At 45.9% G+C, this 18,848-nt stretch overlaps 1 protein-coding gene across 1 annotated transcript in view; it reads right to left on the reverse strand.

Moving 5' to 3' along the window:
- PRKX (protein kinase X-linked) overlaps positions 1-18,848 on the reverse strand; it is a 104,220-nt gene that overhangs the window by 66,406 nt on the left and 18,966 nt on the right.

Raw genomic sequence — 18,848 nt, forward strand, 5'->3', positions numbered from 1 at the left:
TCAGAAATCCAGACAGGGTGTAAAACACGCAGCCCTCCTCAACACGGCTGTTTCCTTAACGCACACTAAGGCTTGCTCAAAGCACAGAGTCCGTATTCTACAATCTGCCGTGGATTGGGATGAAGTGCTGTAGGTGCCCACAAACAGAAAGTAACAACAACAACGGCAACCACTACAAATACCAAAGAAAACCCACAGCTCTACTGGATTCTGCTGGGACAGTTTCCATCCAAACACTCTCTTCTCCTCCTTCCCCTCCTCTACCTCTTCCTTCTGTTTTCTCTTCCTCAATCTTTTCCTCCTTCTCTTTCACCTCCTCCTCCTCCTCTATTTCCTTTTCTTTTCTACTTCTTCCTCCTCCTCCATCTCCTCCTCCTCTCCCTCCTCCTCTCACTGGGGTGCATCTAAATGAAGAAATCTAATAGTCAATGAGATATAAAAGAAAATCAGAATCTCTAAACAAGCTTTGCTTGTTCCTCCTCCTTTTATCTCCTCCTCATTCTCCTCTTCTTCCTCTTCATCCTCCTCTTCTTCCTGTAACACACTGATCCTACAAGGTGTGCATGTGTTCACGCGCATATTGAAATATTCTTCACGTAGCATAAATGTTCTTGGGTTGGGAACAAATGAGTTTACTCTGTCGCCCAAGCTGGAGTGCAGTGGCGCCATCATAGCTCACTGCAGCCTCCACCTCCTGGGCTCAAGCAATCTTCCCGCCTCAGCCTACCCGGTTAATTTTTGTACTTTTTGTAGAAGGGGGTCACACTACGTTGCTCAGGCTAGCCTTGAACTCCTGGGTTCAAGCGATCCTCCTGCTTCGGCCTCCCAAAGTGCTGGGACTACAGGCATGAGCCACTGCGACTGATGTAGGATTTCTAGAGTATCCCGAAATTGCCTTTGATCTACCTTGATCCCAGCGTTAGCAGCCCCTTACTGACATGCAAGTCACTCCTCAGCAATATTTTTAAACTACCCATCCACAGCTTCAGACAGAGATGAGCAACTAAAACAAAACTGCCCTCCCATATTATGTGATCACATTCACCCCAGACAGCAGTGCAGGCTTCTCAGAACTGACGTTCAGAGAAAGGACGGTTTGGAAGTGTATCCTTCTGAGGAACCAGCATCTGTTGACGAGCAAAGCTCACTAATCAATATTGATCCATTTACCTATCCATTCATTTGCTAATACTCCTGTGCCTGCTTTATGCTAGACTGCAAAACTCAAGAGAACCAGGATCTTCCAGACAGCTGCACTCCCATGTTTATGGCAGCACTATTCACAACAGCCAAGACGTGGAAACCACCTCAGTGTCCGTCCAAGGGCAGATGGATATAGAAAACATGGTACATATACACGATGGAATACCATTCAGCCCTAAAAAAGAAGGAAACTCTGTCATTTGCGGCAACATGGATGGAATTGGAGGCCTTTATGTTCAGTGAAATAAGCTAGGCACAGAAAAACAAATATTAATATCACATGATCTCACTTATAAAAGGAATCTGACATGGTTTGGCTGTGTCCCCACCCAAGTCTGATCTTGAATTGTGGCTCCCATCATCCCCACGAGTCATGGGAGAGACCAGGTGGGAGGTAACTGAATCATGGGGGTGGGTTTTTCCCATAGTGAATAAGTCTCACGAGATCAGATGTTTTAATAAACGGGAGTTACTCTGCTCGCGCTCTCTTCTTGCCTGCTGCCATGTAAGATGTGACTCTGCTCCTCCTTTTACCTTCCACCATGACTGTGGGACCTCTGCAGCCATGTGGAACTGTGAGTCCATTAAACCTCTTTCCTTTATACATTAACCAGTCTCAGGTATGTCTTTATTAGCAGTGTGAGAATGGACTAATGCAGAATCTAAAATAGTCAAACTCATAGAAGCAGAGAGTAGAGAGGTAGTTATCAGAGGACAGGGCTTGAGGGGGAAGGGGAAATATATTGGTCAAAGGATACAAAGTTTTAGTTGAACAAGATAAATAAACCATGGAGATTTACCATATACCCAGTTCATATAGTTAACAACACTGAACTGATATATGAAATTTTATATATAAAAATCTCACATATGCAATAGTGAAATTATATATGAAAATTTGCTTAGAGGGTAGATAACGTTACATTGTTTTGTTTTGTTTTGTTTTGTTTGGAGACAGGGTCTCTCTCTGTCGCCCAAGCTGGAGTGCAGTGGCACAGTCATAGCTCACTGCAGTGTTGACCTGCCGGGCTCAAGTGATCCTCCCACCTCTGCCCAAATAGTTGGGACTACAGGCATGCACCACCAAGGGCGGATAATTTTTAAAATTGTGACTGGGTATTTTTGACTGGTTTGAGAAGAAAAAAAAAAAGACCACAACCATACAATGGATTTCCTTCCAAGGGTCCGGAATGCCATTGATTGCACATGGTAACATGAAAAGAAAAAGTTGTACTTAAGCTACCAATTTTACTTAAGAGTATTTGCTATAAACTAAAATCCCCATGTTGCAAAATATGTAAGCTAACGAATGATGAATTTACTAGCTTAGGGCAGACTGGGAAGGGAGGAGAAGAAGTAACCTTTGGTTTTAAGTGAAGTTTCCGATAATGAATATTTTATTATGGCAGAAATAGAAAGTGAACTACAAGATAAAGAAAAAGTGTAAGAAGTAAACAATGTCAATAGCTGACAGGTGTTAAATACTTCTTTTAAAAGAAGTAAACAATGAGATGGTAACACTTTTTAAAGTATATTCTCTTAGTTAATTTGGAAATAAAATAGGTTTTATTACAGTACGACATCGTGTGGACAAAATTAGGTGGAATGAGGTCAAAGACAGGAAGTGGGAGAAGGGCTTTGAGGACTGTGAACTGATCCAGTTTAGGTGTTTGACTATGGCCACTGATGTTTCAACTGGATAAAACACAATTAAGAATCAGGAACACTGGCATCCAACCCAAGCTTTGCCTGGGACTGGACCTATGAAATGGGCAACAGAGTAAGCTTTTAGTCTCCTGTTGCTCTTCTTTCCAACAGAACATACAGATTACTGGGAAACATTAAATTCTTGCCACACCCTAAAATTCTAATAATGCAATGAATATGGTCCCTGACTTTTCTTCCTCTGTCTGGTTCCTTCCTCCTTATTTACCTTTCTCTATCACCCACTCCAAGGAACCCATTCATTACTTGGCTGTGTTTATTGCATAACATTCTGTCTTCTTAGCACTTGTATTTGACCCTCAACAGAGAGAATTCTCCATGCTTACTTAAGAACAACAGCTATGACTCAACAGATTTTTTCACACTTCTGTGACTTCTTTAAACCTTTCTCTGAGCTGTATGAGTTATAAACATACAAAACTCAAAACATGTTACTTATGCACTTCAGCGGATCTTTGTGCTACCCTGGGAGATGTGGTCAGTCCCGTCAACGCCACAATCAGACTGCAGAAGTATGTCGGTAAACAACCTTATTCAAAGCAGACAGAAGTGGCATGCTGTAATGTTTAAGGTTTATCAGCTTAAGTGCACAGAAGACAAAGGCAACATTTAATGGTGCTGGTAGATTTTCCCTGCTTGGTGTTCGGAGGCTCTCCAGTACACATTCCCCAGTTACCATTATCCCACTTGAGTAGAAAATGTCTATTTTTAGCCTACTCTGCAGCTAAGGCGGGCCACCTGACCCAGCTTTGCCCAATAAGACATAATAAAAGAGTCTTTTCAAGTGTTTCTAGGTAGGTCAGATCTTTCCTTCCTGATAAGAGAAATCTTGAAGGTAAGTGGTCCATTCCCCACCCTAGAGATCCCCTCCATCTCTCTCCAAGCTAAGTAGTAGTGTTACACATGAGGGAAATCTGATGTGGAGTTTATGTCTTTCCTTTTAATTTTAGATTCAGGGGGTCCATGTGCACGTTCGTTACGTGGGTATATTGCATGATGCTGAGGTTTCGGCTTCTAATGATCCCGTCACCCAAGTAGTAAACAGTTTCCAATAGGAAGTTTTTCAGTCTTTTCCCCACTCCCTCCCTTCCCCTTTTTGGAATCCCCAGTGTTTATTGTTCCCATCTTTGTGTCCATGACGTACTTGATGTTTAGACCCCACTTATGAGTGAGAACATGCACTACCTGGCTGTCGACTTTTTGCATGAATTTGTTTAGGATAGTAGCCTCCAGCTGCACCCACGTTGCTGCAAAGGACACAACTCTGTTCTTTTGCATGGCTGCCATGTGGAAATTAAAGTCAAAACTTTAAGGGGAAAGCTTAAGTATGGGTTCTACAATCCCTTAGCCACAGTGGCTAAAGCTAAAGGCTCTGAATACTCAAAGTGTCTTCATCAACACACCTGGCCACAAAACTGGACCTCGCCTAACATTAGACTATTCAGGCTGGATCCTCCTTGGGGTGAAGATCTAACTATTTCACTACAGAAATATTCTCGTCTTGATAACAACATTCAGCCCAGACTCTGCTGAGGGTGTTGTAGAATTTAAAAGGACATGCACCCATTCTCATCCCAAATTTAGAAAAATCCCCAAATTCCCAAATGTACCTGATCTATACATTTCAGAGACTTAGAAGGACCATGACAATCTCGGGAAGGTGTGGCTACTTTTAAGGTGGGCACAGCCTTTTTATAGTAGGTGCAATGCAGTGGGCTTTTCCTCCAACATTCAAAGAGTTGTTTCTCCAGCCAAGTGCCAGACGAGGAAGGTGGATCAGATTTATGGGCCATTCTGTGTGTGCAATTCTGATCTGTAAACATTAATGAGGGGTGGACTCGGGTCTCCTCTCTCCCACTGGAGAACCTCCTGCTTTGTGAAAGCCTCTGACAGTGTGACAGTGTGACCACTCTCTCTGCATTCCCTCATCCATCTAACCCTCCTCCCCTACCCCATCCATCCTTTCCAAGCCCTTGGGTCCAACTCACACACAAACACATCCTGGCCTGTTGTTGTTGTTGTTATTGTTGCTGTTGTTACAGAGTCTCACTCTGTCGCCCAGGCTGGAGTGCAGTGGTGCAATCTCGGTTCACCGCAACCTCTGCCTCCTGGGTTCAAGCGATTCTCCTGCCTCAGCCTCCAAAGTAGCTGGGATTACAGGCACCCGCCACCACGCCTGGCTAATTTTTGTATTTTTAGTAGTGACAGGGTTTCACCATGTTGGCCAGGCTGGTCTCGAACTCCTGACCTCAAGTGATCCACCTGCCTTGGCCTCCCAAAGTGCTAGGAGTACAGGCATGAGCCACCGCACCTGGCCACACCCCAGCTTTCTGTCTGGAGGGATGGGAAGAAGGAGAGAGACAACCTCCACACTCCCAATAACGAGCGAACATCATAAACTTCCACTTTCCCAGAAAAATGCTGTGGGCATCTTCTGAGCTCCATCCAAATACAGGCATGTGTAACTGCAAACATACACATACACATGACGGTCACCAAAAAGTGAGAGCCTTTATCCCGAATGTTTACACAACTCAGCAGAACTAAAATATTAGGTGAATCACCATGACCATGGAAAATGCTGAAAGATTCCCTCGTTAGTGAAGACTCACAAGTGGGGGCTGGGGGAGCAGGGGGAATCTATAGCCGGGCACCGCAGCTCACAACTGTAATCCCAACACTTTGGGAGGCCGAGGCAAGAGGATATCTTGAGGCCAGGAGGTCTTGACCAGCTTGGGCAACACAGCAAGAGCCCCTGTCTACAAAAACATAGAGATCTCACTTCCGTTAAAAGAAATCAGCCAGGAGTCATGGTGCACTCCTGTAGTCCCAGCTACTGGGGAGGCTGAAGTGGGAGGATCGCTTGAGCCCGGTAGGTCGAGGCTGCAGTGAGCTGTGGTTGCCACTGCACTGCAGTCTGGGCAACAGAGTGAAACCCTGTCTCCAAAAATAAATAAATAAATAATAAATAAATAAGGCCAGGCACAGTGGTGCACACCTGTAATCCCAGCACACTGGGAGGCTGAGGTCAGAGGACTGTTGAGCCCAGGAATTCCAGACTAACCTGGGCGACATGGTGAGATCCCTATCTCTACAAAAAAATACAAAAATTAGCCAGGCATGGTAGTGTGCACCTGGAGTCCCAGTCGCTCAAGAGGCCGAGGCAGGAGGATTGCTTGAGTCCAGGAGGTTGAGACCAGCCAGGGCAACATAGGGAGACCCTGTCTCTATTTAGAAAATAAATAGGCCAGGCACAGTAGCTCACGCCTATAATCCCAGTGCTTTGGGAGGCCAACATGGGAGGATTGCTTGAGCCCAGGAGCTTGAGATCAGCCTGGGCAAAACAGTGAGACCCCAGTCTCTACTAAAAATACAAAAAAATTAGCCAAGCGTGGTGGCGGGTACCTGTAATCCCAGCTATTCCAAAGGCACGAGAATGTCTTGAACCAGGGAGCAGGCGGTTGCAGAGAGCTGAGATCGCACCATTGCACTGCAGCCTGGGCAACAGAGGGACACTTTGTCTCAAAAAAATATAAAAATAATAATAAATTATCTCTCTCTTGGTTCAAAAATCTAAAGAGAAATAAATAATTTTTTTTTTTTTTTTTTTTTTTTTTTTGAGACGGAGTCTTGCTCTGCCGCCCAGGCTGGAGTGCAGTGGCCGGCTCTCAGCTCACTGCAAGCTCCGCCTCCCAGGTTCACGCCGTTCTCCTGTCTCAGCCTCCCGAGTAGCTGGGACTACAGGCGCCCGCCTCGTCGCCCGGCTAGTTTTTTTTGTGTTTTTTAGTAGAGACGGGGTTTCACCGTATTAGCCAGGATGGTCTCGATCTCCTGACCACGTGATCCGCCCATCTCGGCCTCCCAAAGTGCTGGGATTACAGGCTTGAGCCACCGCGCCCGGCCGAAATAAATAATTTTTTAAATGTACAAAGTGAGGTATGAGAAAGAGCAGAAAACACATTTCTCACTGTGAAAAGGGATGGCCTTTTCCTCTCTTCCTTAAGTCCAGCAAACCCGAAATCCCTCTTGCCTGTGACTTCGGAGGGAAGGGAAGAGATGGCCAGCACCAACAGAAGGGAAGACAGCAGGCCACCGTGTTTATCGTCACAAAGCCCATTCATACTAAAGAAGTGCCCAGAACGAGGAGAAACATGGATTTCAGTTTCTTTTGGTTTTATTTTTAAATTTTGCTAGAACTCAAAACACTTCAGGAGATCTGTATAGAATAAACACAGGGACTGTGACATGGAATTTCACGCGGTCACAAAAGGGAAAAGAAACCAACCAACCCTGAGCACTTTCCCTTGGGGTCCGTGGGTAGATGGGATGGGGTCAGGAGGGTACAGAGAAGAAGGACTGTATCTCGCTACAGCACATTCCCAGCAGTAGATTCACAGACGATCTCAGACACTAACAGCTGACACCATCTGAGCCCAGTTCTTCCTCTGTGCTGCAAGAGCAACATCCCACAGCTAGCTCAGCCCTTCATGCGTCACCTAAATACAGCCAATCTCCCCTCTCCCCATTTGTGTAGGTTCAATTGGGTGCCCCGGAAAAGATACATTGACGTCCTAATCCTTGGTACCTGTGAATGGGACCTTTTCGGAAATAGGGTCTTTGCAGATGTAATTAATATATACACAAAGGCTGGGCACAGTGGCTCACACCTGTAATCCCAGGACAGGAGTTTGAGACCAGCCTGGGCAACAGTAAGACCTCATCTCCACTTTTTTAAAAAGTGAAATAAAAAAATATATACATTAAGGTGAGGTCATCCTAAAGGCAGTCCAATATGAGTGGTGAACTAATAAGGAGACACAGACGCAGAGGGAAGGCCACGTGGAGAAAGAGGCAGAGAGTACAGTGATGCAGCCACAAGCCCAGGGACACCTGGAGCCCCCAGGAGCTGGGAGAGGCAGGAAGGAGCCTCCCCTGGAGCCTCCAGAAAGAACTGGATACAATTGTAGTGGACTGAACTATGGTCTCCCAGAAAGATATGTCCATGTCCTGACCCACAGAACCCGTAAATGAGACCTCATTTGGAAAAAACATCTTTGCAGATGTAATTAAGTCAAAGATCTCAAGGTAGGTGAGGTCATCTAAGACTGGAGTGGACCCTACACAATGACAGGTGTTCCTGTAAGAGACAGAAAAGAAGACACAAACACAGAGGAGAAGGCCATGTGGAGACGGAGGTAGAGACCACATCACGGCCACAAGCCTACGGACGCCTGGCGCCCCCAGGAGCTGGGAGGGGCAGGAAGGAGCCTCCCCTAGAGCCTCCAGAGGGAGCGCAGCCCTGCCACATCTGGACTTTAGATTTGTGGTCTCCAGGACTGTGAGACAATTAACTTCTGTTATTTCAAGGCACCCAGTCTGTGGTATCTGTTACCAACACAAATAAGCCCGGGGTACAAACTCAACCAAGCAGTGCCAAATTCAGCCAAGTCCATTCCCTAGCAATGCCGCGAGCTCGGAGTCAAAGGTATAATTCCACTGTCTCTGAGAACCTGAGACAGGCTTCCAGGCTGGTCTGAACTGTGCAGACCTCAGCAAACAGCAACAACCCAGGAAAGACAAGGGCTAAGGAGCTACTAATCCCTGCTCCTACAAAGGCAGCCTAGACATGTCTGAGCCTTCCCGGGCCGATCATAAGGAATGTCCACAATGCAGAGCCGCCCCAAAGATGGGAGAAGACAGAAGTCTTCAAAGGAGCCGAGATGAAAAACCAAGTTCAAATTGTAAACTAGGCTGGGCGGGGCGGCTCACGTTTGTAATTCCAGCACTTTGGGAGGCCAAGATGGTGGGATCACTTGAGGCCAGGAGTTCAAGACCCACCTGGGCAACACAGCGAGCTGCCAGCTCTAAAAATAAACATAAAAAATTACCCAGGTGTGGTGGTGCACAGCCGTAGTCCCAGCTACTTGGGAGGCTGAGGTGGGAGGACTGCCTGAGCCTGGGAGGCCGAGGCTGCAGTGAGCTATGATCGCATCACTGCACTCCAGCCTGGGCAACACAGCAAGTCCCTGTCTCAAAACAAAAAAACAACAACAAAAACAAACAGGAAACTAACGACTGATATTTTAGTCATTTGTATATAAATCCCTTCATAATCTTTACTGAGGTAAGAACCACATCTTCATCCAATAAAAATAAGGCAGTTGGCCGGGCACGGTGGCTCACATCTGTAATCCCAGCACTTTGGGAGGCCGAGGAGGGTGGATCACAAGGTCAGGAGTTCAAGATCAGCCTGACCATGTCACTATTAAGCCTCATTCAAGAAGCATCATCCCATCATGGTTAAAAGCTGCGTTACCTTGACAAGCCGCCTAACCCCTCTAAACTTATCTACAAAATAGGGACCATAATCTTTACGCCCACTGGGTTTAAGTGAAATACACACACAAAGCATATCACACAGAATAATAAACATAGTAAATGAATCCATCCATAAGTGTGAAAACATTCAAACATCGGCTTCCCAAATGTCCCAGGTGGTGGTGGTTACCCAGTCCTATACATTTGGCAAGGACTCCTCCCAGTGTGCACTTAAAACAGGTGATTTTGTTGTATGTACACCTGAATAACACTGACCCGCCTCCCCCAAGATAGGCTAAGAGGAATTAAAAAAAAGAAAAAGAAAAAGAAAAAGTAAGCAAGACCAGGCTCGGTGGCGCATGTCTGTAATCCCAGAACTTTGGGAGGCCAACGCAGGTGGATCACTGGAGTCCAGGCGTTCAAGACCAGCCTAGGCAACATGGCGAAACTCTGTCTCTACAAAAAATTTAAAACCTAGCTGGGCATGGTGGCACACATCTGTGGTCCCAGCTACGCAGGAGGCTGAGCAGGGAGGATCTCTTGAGCCCAGGAGGTAGAAGTTGCAATGAGTGCCATGACTGCACCACTGCACTCCAGCCTGGGCGGCAGAGCAAGACCCCCTCTCAACAACAACAAAAAGTGAGCGTCACAGAAACAGAGGTGGGAGGCGTTTCTTCTTACTATTCTGCGTGGCACTGAACACAGACATTCCTGAGGACCCGTGGGCTGAACAGCACAGCTCACCTTGCAGAATCAAGGATCTCACACCAGTCTGTGGGGCTGGGAGCAAAATCTCCTGCCACAGGGAAATGGAGAAGAAGAGGAGTCTGCACTCCTAACTCAGCTCCTTTATTCCAAAGGTCTGATATGTCCAAAACGTAAGTCTTAAGATGTCCATTGAAGACATATAGGCAGGTTCCATCTGTACCAGGTCTGGGAAACAATGTCTCTACTTACGATCCCAGAATGAAAGTTAATCTTTTTTTTTGTTTTTTTTTTTTTTATTTGAGACGTGGTCTCACTCTGTTCTCTGTTGACCAGGCTGGTCTTGAATTCCTGGCTTCAAGCAATCCTCCACCTCAGCACCCCAAAGTGCAAGAATTCCAAGTGTGAGCCACTACACCCGGCCTTGAATATACTTACTTTGTTTTAAACCCTTTTTCTTTTTTTTTTTTTTGAGACAGAGTCTCATTCTGTCACCCAGGCTGGAGTACAGTGGCGCAATCTCAGCTCACTGCAACCTCCGCCTCCTGGGTTCAAGCAATTTTCCTGCCTCAGCCTCCAGAGTAGCTGGGATTACAGGTGCCTGCCACTCCGCCCAGCTAATTTTTGTATTTTTGGTAGACATGGGGTTTCACCATGTTGGCCAGGCTGGTCTCCAACTCCTGACCTGAGGTGATCTGCCCACCTCAGCTTCCCAAAGTGCTGGGATCACAGGCGTGAGCCATAGCGCCCTACCAAATCTATTTTTTAATTATGGTAAAATACACACAACATAAAATGTACCATCTTAACCATTTTTAAGTGTATAGATTAACGGTGCTAAATACATTCACAACGTCATCCAACCAACACCACCAACCATCTCCATTTGGACTTACTTTTATTTATTTATTTTTAATTAATTAATTTTTTTTTTTTTACAGACAGGTCTCACTCTGTCCCGCAGACTGGAGCGCAGCGATGCAATGTCGCCTCACTGCAGCATCAAGTCCTGGGCTCAAGTCATCAGCCCGCCTCAGCCTGCCAAGTAGCTGGTACTACAGGCATGCACCACCACGTCTGGCTCATTTTGTTTTTGAGATCTCACTTTTTCTCCCAGGCTGGTCTCAAAGTCAAGGGATCCTCCCACCTCAGTCCCCCAAAGTGCTGGGATTACAGGCATGAGACTTAACTTACTTTTAATGGGCAGAGTCACATACAGGCCTTTAGTAAGCATATTAACTAAGCCAATAATAAGGTAACGTAACGGGAATTATGTGGGTGGGACAGCAAATGGCTGATGTCAAAGTAACTTGGATAACAAAAATCACTAATTTTTTAGATGTTTTGAGAATTATACACTAAAAAGTAAGTCCTTAATAAACTGTAAATGCCAGTCAACTATAAGAATTTCTGGCCGGGCGCGGTGGCTCACGCCTGTAATCCCAGCACTTCGGGAGGCTGAGGCGGGCAGATCACGAGGTCAGGAGATCAAGACCATCCTGGCTAATACAGTGAAACCCCGCCTCTACTAAAAATACAAAAAACAAAAAAAAAATAGCGGGGCGTTGTGGCAGGAGCCTGTAGTCCCAGCTACTCGGGAGGCTGAGGCAGGAGAATGGCGTGAACCCAGGAGGCGGAGCTTGCAGTGAACCGAGATCGCGTCACTGCACTCCAGTCTGGGCGACAGAGCGAGACTCCGTCTCAAATAACAAAAAAAAGGAATTCCTAAAGTTCAAAAACAGCTGACACAACAGTCCCTGAATTAAACACATGCATTGTCCATCATCACCCTGCACATTCACCACACATATTTTAAATAATCTGCATTTCTTTCCTCAGACTGTGATGCTTAAGGAACCTTGAACATGGGCAATCCAGGTGCTAACAAAACAGGATGCACCAATTCAATGGGGGAGAGAAGGTGAGGGTGGATAAGCCCCAATTCTCCCTAAAACGCAGGAGAAAAAACCCCAAACAGGCCAATGGTTGAGACATCACGGACAGAAATCTTTGCAAGAGGAGAGCGTCACAGTGGCCCTGCTGAGACACCAAGGACAGCATCGTGTTCCTCATGGACAGTCCAGAGAGGTGACTACATGGAAAATACACTTCAAAAAAGGTAAAACCCCATCCTGGCCAACATGGTGAAACCCCATCTCTACTAAAAATACAAAAAATTAGCTGGGCGTGGCGGCGCATGTCTGTAATTCCAGCTACTCAGGAGGCTGAGGCAGGAGAATTGCTTGAACCCAGGAGGCGGAGACTGCAACGGGCCAAGATCACACCACTGTACTCCAGCCTGGGCGACAGAGCAAGACTCTGTCTCCAAAAACAAACAAACAAGGTAAAACCCAGCTGGGCGCACTGGCTCACGCCTGTAATTCCAGCACTTTGGGAGGCCAAGGCAGGTGGATGATTTGAGGCCAGGAGTTCGAGACCAGCCCAGCCAATATGGTTGTATCTACTAAAAATACAACAATTAGCCAGGTATGGTGGCAGGCGCCTGTAACCCCAGCTACTCAGGAGGCTGAGGCGGGAGAATTGCTTAAACCTGGGAAGCACAGGCTGCATTGAGCCAAGATCGTACCACTGCATTCCAGCCTGGGTGACAGAGCGAGACTCTGTCCCCAAAGAAAAAAAAAAGGTAACTCAAGAAGTGGGCACAGCCCGCATCGATCTTGTCTACAGTCTGGGGGGCCAGGACACGCCACATTAGCTTGGGAGGGAACACGCTCTTGTTCCACACCTGGAGATGGGTGGAGGCCGGGAGCAGTAGCTCATGCCTGTAATCCCAGCACTTTAGAAGGCTGAGGAAGAAGGATCACTTGAGCCCAGGAGATTGAGACTAGCCTGGGCAACATAGCCAGATACCATCTCTACAAAAAAAATTATTTTAACGAGCAGGGTGTGTGGTATGCGCCTGTGGTCCCAGCTACTCATGAGGCAGAGACGGGAGAATTGCTTGAGCCCGTGAGTTGGAGGCTGCAGTGAAATACGATAGTACCACTGCATTCCAGCCTGGGCAAAAGAGCAGGACCACCATCTGTTTACAAAAGAAAAAAAAAAGTGAGGCCCTTCTCCATAAGTGATATTTGCTTCTATATGGAGAAAGGACTTTGGAGAAATATATAAGACACATTAATATGGGCACCTGGGTGGGAGGAGAGGGCAAATTGTGCACAGGTGAGGCACAAAAACAGCGATGCATTTCACTATATAACTTTCTCACCTTTTAAAATTTATAACTATAGAAATGCTTCATCTACATAGGTTCAATTTATGTTAAATTGATAAGTAAAACTGATGCAGTGCATTAAATAATGGTTTCAAAATAATGATGACATCAGAATGTACAAATTTATCATCATCAAACTCAGTTCTTTTCCCTGACATTTTCCCCCGTGGGTAAAATCAATAAAAGAACATTAAATGCTACGAGGTAGGAAATAAGTGTGTGAAACATGCAGTTCTCCTTTATGAAGTCAATTTTTGAAATTACTGTTGCAAACAAGTATAACCTTCTATTTTACAGAGGAAAAAACGCTTTTAAGAAGTATTTTTTTAAAAAGAGTGTGTGCTGGCCAGGCATGGTGGCTCATGCCTATAATCCCAGCACTCTGGGAGGCCACGGAAGGACATCACTTCAGGAGTCCTAGACCAGCCTGGGTAACATAACGAGACCCCATTTCTATTAAAAGATCAAAAAATTAGCAGGGCATGGTGGTTACACACCTGCAGTACAAACTACCTGGGAAGCCAAGGCAGGAGGATCCCTTGAGCCCAGGAGTTCGAGACGGCAGTGAGTAGTGATCGCACCCCTGTGCTCTGGCTTGGGCGAGAGAGCAAGACTCTGTCTCAAACGATGAATGAATGGGCCGGGCGCGGTGGCTCACGCCTGTAATCCCAGCACTTTGGGAGGCCAAGTCGGGTGGATCACGAGGTCAGGAGATCGAGACCATCCCAGCTAACACGGTGAAACCCCGTCTCTACTAAAAATACAAAAAATTAGCCGGGCGTGGTGGCAGGCACCTGTAGTTCCAGCTACTCGGGAGGCTGAGGCAGGAGAATGGCGTGAACCCAGAAGGCGGAGCTTGCAGTGAGCTGAGATCACGCCACTGCACATCAGCCTGCGTGACAGAGCAAGACTCCATCTAAAAAAATAAATAAATAAAAACAGTGTGCTAACTGTGTATAAACTGAAAACTAAAGAACTGTTGTGTTTTTAAAGGGTGAATCTTATTGTATAGAAATTATACCTCTATAAACAATTTTTTTTTAGGAAAGATTGTATGCTTTGGATATTCTTAGAAAGATTTTTTTCTTTATATTGCTGCTATAACCAGTGGGTAGGGGAGGAAGAATATATCTTTTAAAGCTTGGAATATTTACTTCAAACTTCAGTTAAAACCAGTAGAGCCAATTCAGTCAAGCACCGTGTGGTAGACAGTTTTGTGAGTTCACTGGTCCAGACAGCTAGAAACAAACAAACTCCCTCAAAATTCTGCTGAGTCAAAAACATTCCATTTTTACACTGCCCTATTTTAAAAGACACAAAGAGATGTTTCAGAACTACACTCCGATTTACAGCGTATTACATTACATTTTCTCATCAGAAATACAAAATGTGGCCGTGAGTAGCGGCTCACACCTGTAATCCCAGCAGTTGGGAAGCCAAGGTGGGCGGATCACTTGAGCACAGGAGTTCAAGACCAGGCTAGACAACAAAGCAAAACCCCATCTCTACTAAAAACACAAAAACAGCCAGGCGTGGTGGCGACTGTAGTCCCAGCTACTTGGGAGGCTGAGGCAGAAGGATCCTTGAGCCTGGGGGCAGGGGTTGCAGTGAGCTATGATCATACCACCGCACTGCAGCCTAGGTGACAAAGTGAGACCCTGTCTCAAAAAACAACAAAATACAAAATGTACAATCACAGAAGTGAAAAGAAAAACAGGAAATTTTCGCCTTCTCCCACAACACTAACAGATGTGAAGCCAGGGAAAGGTTTGTGATTTCTGGCTCAGTGTATTTATACAAGCATAGTATATGCAACTTTGAATAACATTTGGGTGCGACTCTATCAAGAAAAACAAGGGTTGGTTTTCACACATCCACAATACAATCCAGCCAGTTTAAAGACATACTAGCCTACCTCCATGATAGTGTTGCGGGATAAATCAGAGACGGGAGAGACCGAGCAGAGTTAGGAGAGCTTTTAATTATTAAGGTGATCACCAGCACAGTCCGACTAGGATCTAGAAAGTCTGAGCCCCGAACAAAGGGATCAATCACCTTTTAAGCAGTTTGGGGCGGGAGTTACGTGCTGCAGAAAGCGACTTGCAGAAGTGAGAACAAAGGCAGTTAATTACTGTTTTCCATTTGTTACACCATATGTCTTATATCCTTGGGAATACATACTTTTGTAGCAATTGCTTCTCAACCTTGTGACTTTACAGCCGCACTAGGGAGGGAAGCTAGAACTCACCATGCCTCAAGGAATGTAAAACGATGGAACACAGATAAGCCTCTCTCGGCATAGAGGAGGGGTAAGCAGTTAATATTCTCTCTTAACCCGGTCCCACCCCCCGGGGGCGGGGGGGCTATATTACATTCTACCTTCAAGAAAAAGAATAATTTTTCAACCATTATACTTATAAAATTCATTAATTCCCCCTTCAATAGAATGCAGTAATTCCACAGGACTCCTCCAAATTGCCCTGGAGATCAGCTTCTCAAACTGAGTCCATTAACATTTGGGGCTGGATGATTCTCTGTGGTGGGGCCATCCTGTGCACTGTAAGGTGGCGAGCAGTGACGCTGGGCTCCACCCACCTGTTATCAGTAGCACCTCCCTGAGCTGTGACAAAAATGTCTCCAGACTTGTCCAGGGAAGAAGTATCCCCATGAGGGAGCTGAACTGCCATTGGCAGAGAATCTCTGCCACAGACAGACAGAAAGATCGGTAGATGGGTATGACAGACAGATAGATGGATAGATAGAAAGATGATTGATTGGATGGATGGATGGATGGATGGATGGATGGATGGACAAAGGGTATGATACATACATGGAAAGATAGAAAGATGATAGATTGTTTAATTGATTGGATGGATGGATGGATGGATAGGTGGGTAGGTAGGTAGGTAGGTAGGTAACAGACAGGATAGATAGGTGATACATAGAAACAGGATGGTTAGATAATTGATAGGTAGGTAGGTAGATAGATAACAGATGGGATGGGTGGAGAGGGGGAAAGCGAGAGTGGGGACGGGGGAGGGAGAGAGAGAGAGAAAGAGAGATACAGAGAGAGAGAGACAGACTCTCACGCTAATGCAGGTTCTCTCAGCCTAGCACTGCTGACATTTGAGGCTGGATGATTCTCTGTAGGGCCGTCCTGTGCGCTGCAAAGCTGTAGAGCAGCGTCCCTGGGCTCCACTCACCACATGCCATCAGCATCCACCCCCAGTAGTGAAAACCACAACTGTCCCTAGACACTGTCAAGTGCCCGGTGGGGGAAGGCCGGCCCCCAGTTGAGACCCCGTTTTGGAGCAAGCACTGTCTGCAGAATTGCCTGCAATGATAGAAACGTTCTCTATTTGTGCTGTCCAAGATGGTAGCCACAAGCTCACAAGTAGCTACTGAGGATTTGAATTGAGGCTATGGAGAGTAAGCAACTGAACTTGTATTGCATTTAATGTTAGATGGCTTTAGAGTTCCTACCACCGAGACACACTGAATTCTTTTATTAGGTGTTGGCTTCTAACACTCCATCTTGGACAATGAAGTGGTTTATGCAGTCCAAGTTTTGAACACAAAATAGCTTTCGGGGGAGAAAAAAAAGGAGTCAATATAATAAATTAATGCATCACTTCCATCATGATTGATATTCTCCTGTGTCACAGGTGCTGTCTACCTCTGAGAAACTGCAATGAACAACACAAGGTTGGTCCCTCATTTAGTTTGGTTTAATTCCAGTCGGGCTGGAAGGAGGGGAGGAAACATTAATGACAGTAAGTCTAACTTGGGTGACCTCACATGAGTTTGTTTAGACTTGAGGACTTCAAACAACATATCCATCGGAGAACATCGGGATGCATCTAACTTTGGTCAAAAAGTCAGGGAAGGCCTCTTTTAAGAAGTAAAATTTCCAATGAAAATGGGAAGGCGGTGGAGATGGAGGGTTAAAGCCTTGTTCATAAGGTGCTTGGCAGAGAATGGGCTCAATTGGGCTGCAAGAGGGAGGGTGGAGATGATCACGGCTTAGGGTTTGGGCATCTAAGCAGTGAGTGGTGACAACTTAGGCAAGGTGTGTATGTGCACAGCAGTCTTCTGGGTTGTTCTGTTTGGGGGAAGAAGAGGACACAGTTCATGTTGAACCCAGTGGATATATTGAGATTGAGGGATGGACTAGGTTGAATGGTGTCCCCCAAAATTATGTCTACATCCTAACCCCTGGTGCCTGTGAATGGAGCCTTATTTGAAAATAGGGTCTTTGTAGTTTCTATTAAGTAAACAATCTCCAGATAAGGCCATCCTGGATTGAGGGTGGGACCTAAATCCAACAACAGGTGTCCTTCTAAGAGACAGAAGAGGAAAAAATAATAATAATTAAAAATGGCCAGGCACGGTGGCTCACACCTGTAATCCCAGCACTTTGGGAGGCCGAGGCGGGTGGATCACCAGAGGACAGGAGTTCGAGACTAGCCTAGCCAACATGGTGAAATCCTGTCTCCACTAAAAATATTTTTAAAAAGCCGGGCGTGGTGTTGGGTGCCTATAATCCCAGCTACTCAGGAGGCTGAGGCAGGAGAATCACTTGAACCCGGGAGGCGGAGGTTACAGTGAGCCAAGATGACGCCACTGCACTCCAGCCTGGGCAAAAGAGTGAAATTCCGTAACAAATAAATAAATAAATAAATAAATTATTAAAAAAAAAAAAAAAAAGAGGAGATACAGACACAGAGGAGAAGGCCACATGGAGACTGAGGCAGAGACTGGAGTGATACAGCCACAAGCGCAGGGATGCCTGGAGCCCCCAGGAGCTGGGAGATGCAGAAAGGATCCTCCCCTAGAGCCTCCAGAAGGAACTGCGTACAACTCTAGTAGACTGAACTGGGGTCCCCACAAAGATATATTCACATCCTCATGTCCAGAAGCTGGAATGGGAACTTATTTGGAAATAAGGAACTCTGCAAATGTGATTAAGCTAGGGATCTTAAGATGAGATCATCCTGGAGTAGGGTGGGCCCTAAATCCAATGACCAGTGTGCTTCTAAGAGACAGAAGAGGAGACACAGGCACAGAGGAGGCCACGTGGAGACAGAGGCAGAGACTGGAGAGATGTGGCCACAAGCCCAGGGATGCCTGGAGCCCCCAGGAGCCGGGAGAGGCCAGAGGGAGTACAGTACTGCCGGCACTTTGATCTCAGACTCCTGGTGTCCAGGGCTGGGAGAGCATAAATTTCTGTTGCTTGTGTTCCTCAGTTTATGGTCATCTGTGACAATGGAGCAGGACACTCATATAAGAGTGTTGCTGGATATCCTGGGAAAAATGGACCTTCCAGCAGGCAGTAGTTGGCAATGCACCCTTCAGGGCTCCTAAGAAAGGTCTAAACTAGACGTGTGCATTGAGACCCAAAGCCTTAAGATGATAACTGAAGTCACAGGCAGGGATGAGGTCACCCTTTAATTTATTTAATGCAATGTTTTCTTTTAACTCTCAGCAGTCCCATATAAAGCTCTTCCTCTTTCTCTTTTACTGTAACATCCTATTTTTGTGGATGGAGACAATACCCTCTCCAACTCTTCTAGAAAGATATCTCAAGTGAGATTTTTTTGTTTTCGCTTATATTTCCCTTTTGGATTTTTTTTGTTTTGTTTTGCTTTTGTTTTTGTTTTTG

Source organism: Trachypithecus francoisi, unplaced genomic scaffold (assembly GCF_009764315.1).
Source record: "Trachypithecus francoisi isolate TF-2019V2 unplaced genomic scaffold, Tfra_2.0 Lachesis_group6, whole genome shotgun sequence".
Lineage (NCBI taxonomy): Eukaryota > Metazoa > Chordata > Mammalia > Primates > Cercopithecidae > Trachypithecus > Trachypithecus francoisi.